Genomic DNA, 279 nt, shown 5'->3' with positions numbered 1-279 from the left:
AAAAAATGACACTGAGTATATATAGATTTTTTCCCGTAGTTGGTGGATTGCCTAAGGAAAAAATACCACTTAGCTAAAACGCTGCCTGCCATAGAACCATCAAAACCCCCCACAGATCCTGAAAGGGACCTTGAGAGGTCACCTAGTTTGTCGCTCTGCTCCGCAGGACGGTCATCTGTCACTGAGTAAGTCATTCCCGACAGCGAGCTGGTCTCGCTGACAACATTCGAACGCAATTGCAGCAGTTTAGAAGCAGCACAAACATCGCCGACAAGCGAC

This window comes from Apaloderma vittatum, unplaced genomic scaffold, assembly GCF_000703405.1.
Source record: "Apaloderma vittatum isolate BGI_N311 unplaced genomic scaffold, ASM70340v1 scaffold6287, whole genome shotgun sequence".
Classification (NCBI taxonomy): Eukaryota; Metazoa; Chordata; class Aves; order Trogoniformes; family Trogonidae; genus Apaloderma; species Apaloderma vittatum.
Note: the sequence above shows the minus strand (reverse complement) of the source record.